This window comes from Adiantum capillus-veneris, chromosome 6 (genome assembly GCF_014529385.1).
Source record: "Adiantum capillus-veneris isolate H3 chromosome 6, ASM1452938v2, whole genome shotgun sequence".
Lineage (NCBI taxonomy): Eukaryota > Viridiplantae > Streptophyta > Polypodiopsida > Polypodiales > Pteridaceae > Adiantum > Adiantum capillus-veneris.
Window position 1 is genome coordinate 29,503,763 of NC_140936.1, and position 3,419 is coordinate 29,507,181.

Below are 3,419 nucleotides of genomic sequence, written 5' to 3' on the forward strand. Positions count from 1 at the left end.
GAGTGCCCTGAATGAAAGACACTATATATACATATATTCAAACCCAATATGATACGGTATTGCTTTTTATAAAAATAATTCTCATAAAAATCTCGTTTAGTCCCGTTTTTTCTCAGGGTGGTCATTTTAAAATTCGACGGACACTAAAATTAATATATTTATGCTTCGGTCATTCTAAAAAGCACATTGTTTTTCAAAAACATCGAAAAGCACGAAGAGCTAAAAATAGCGTAAAAAGCAAAAAAAAATAATCTAAAATTGAAGCACGGGTTCCCCTTGTCCAGTTGAATAAGAAAGCGGAGTCGCTTTTCATTAAAAATCACTAAAAATCATGAAAAGCTAAAATTAGCATGAAAAGCACTCAAAAAGTAGATTTTTGTAAAATTGAACCATAGCTTCATCGAAACACGTAAGTTAAGGATCCGACCCTACTTTTTGTGAAAAAGCACCTAAAAGCATAAGAAGCATAAAAAAGTTGAAAATAACGAATTTTCTCAAAACTGAACCAAACATCCGTATGACCTACTAAAACATGGAAATGACCTTGCCTTTTACTTTACAACCTTAGAATACTATCTATTTCTCTTATTTTCAAAAGAGACCCAAAATTTGAGGATCTTACATCCTCCCACACATGAAAACTTTGAGGTGTCCTGAAGAGATTTCGGTTGCCATAATATTAAATAACATTGGAGCATTAGCAAGTCCAACAGGCACTGAAAGTTCTTCATTTTCTGCTTCGTCTGTAGTAGCTGCATGGGTACAAACATTTGATGGGTTTCTTCCACCTCAAGCATTCTGAGTTCTATTGGCTTGGGTTCCTCCTTGAGGCTGTTGATTTCCTCCTGAACGAGCTGGTCTATTTGATTGTCCATTTCTTGTAAAGATTGGATTCCCAGGTCTAAAATTTCCTTGGTTTTGTGGTGGTGTCTGGTTTGTATTCGGACTGTGAATATCTAAGGTTTTTGTTAGTATCCGTACTTCGAGCATCATTTTGTCTTGCAAGTTTATAATTCTCTGGATCATTAAGCGAACAATCTCAAGACACATGGTCACACTCAAAACAGCTGAAGCAAAGGTGATCTCTTATTGCCATCCTACGTAATATGGCTTCTCGAGTCTGAGAATATGAAGATATAGAATCATCCTCTGGTCGAGGTCTTTTATTACCATTTGATATTTCGAGCTCAATCGGTTTACCCGCATCAAGAATTGAAAATTTGTAAAGAATAAGCTCTGAAGTTTAGTCTTTAAAGGATTATGGAGTCCTGACATGAATCATGCCACTTTGACTTCCTGAGTCATTCCAACTGGAGCATATTTGACAAGGGTCAAGAAATACTAGTAGTATGATTCCATATCTCTGGTTCCCTGAGTATAATCAAGAAACTCATTCATACAGTCTGAATGATACACTTTGTTTTGATAATTATTCTTTAGTAGAGTCTTGCAATAATATCAAGTTGTTGCATTAGGGTTGACATTATTCTTAGTACAATGGTTTGTCCACCAAAGCTTTGCCGTCTTTTCAATTCTAAACTCAACAATGATAGCCTTGTTATCTGTGGATGAATGAGCTAAATCAAAATAATAATCCATGCGCTCAATCCAGTCCTCAAGAAACTTGCCTACATGTTTGCCTTCTCCGCTAAAGTTCCCAAGTTGTGACTTTTGAAGCATAGCATCAATGTCACGATCAATGATAGTCGGTTGAGGTGCAATAGGGACATTGGCATTAGCAGGCACTCCATTTTCTCTAGGAGGCATGATCTATTACTGCATCATGTCAAATCCAAAACATTATTAACAATATATTAGATTACTCTTCCCGCACTATAAGTCAAAAAGGGTGGGTGGGAGGAAAAACTTTTAACCATAATTTTCTAAGGAATGGGTAGTCATTTACACCCAATTGAAAGACAAGATCTAGTTACGAGAAGTTAGAAGTCACCTCAAGAGTCATTACTAAAACAAACATTCAAAGAAATTATTGATACACGTGTTGGAACCTTCAATCACTTCATCATAACTCAAGACCACATAATCCTCTATAAGAAGACAAGTCAAGTAAATACCACCAATCAATGACACTTATAGATGCATCATGAATACAATATCCTTTCCCAAACATCATGCAAGAATACGTGCATGATGCATAACTAACTCGACTAGTATCAGGCTTTAGGCTATTTCCTTAACCTTAAGCATTGGCTCTGATACCAAGTGAGAGATACCCCTCACGAGGGGTCTATGCAAAAAATATACAATTTACACCTTTATACAATTTTCTTTATACATCAGAGTTGCAGAAGCGTTTTCATAGGGGAGGAGTTCTCAGCGCCCAAGCATGGGAGCCAAACTGCATCTAGAGGCACCTAGCAAGTAGTGCTAGCCCTGAATGGGTGTTATGAATGAAAGAGTACTCAAGGAAAAATATATTATTATGGAGGGTGAATATATGTGTACACAACATTGTGGGAAGAGAGGGAGAGAGAGTATAGAGGAGGGTGAAATAGAGTGCACAGAGACATGAGAGCATGACAATAGAGAATCTTTAAATGCCCCATCTAAATGAAACAGGAAACCATATATTAATGCAATGAAAAAAATCTGGTATATCATAACATCAAAAAAAAGTATGACAAAATAACTAGCAGAGCATCGGTTCACCCATCCACTTTCGCTCTACTACGGATAGAGAGAATTTCACTTCACCGTGAGCGATCTAGAACACCTCCAACCTACCTGAGCCACACTTAATCTAAGGTCGCTTCGCCTCCCTCCATGCACCCGAGCTCGGAAGGGATCCCAAGTACCAGTAGGTGTTAGGGTATCAACACCAACCATACCAGTTTAGGTGCCATGTCTCTTTGATGCCAGCATCGGGTGTTTAGGCAAAGCCAAGGCAAAATCCCCGAGACATTAGCCGTGTAGGTTGTTCAACCCCCGACGCACTAATCGTGTAGATGAGCCTAACAAAAGAAGACCTAGGAAACACCCCGGATCTAGCAAAGCCCCAGGTCAATGGCCCTTTTATCTAAGGCTAAGCGATGTAGGTTATCCTAGTTTTGTAGCGATGTTGTCATGAGAAATATAACATGTGCATCCAATCACAATAGCACCTTCCATATGCACAAACAATCTTTTCCAAGCAGTTAAATTATACAGGATCTCTACCCTTACACGTCTACCATAAACCATCCAAACCACTTCATGATCTAATTCCAAAACAATAAACCATAATCCAATCACCTCATACTTGTGAGCACTCCACCCAACTCGGGTGAGACACAACCAATCTTGCATAACCACTTTAGAACATAACAAGGCTACAAATTTTTCGGCAGCATAACCATATCCAAAAAAAAAACCAAGAGCACACCAGATTCCACCATAAAATATCAACCATTATCCATGAG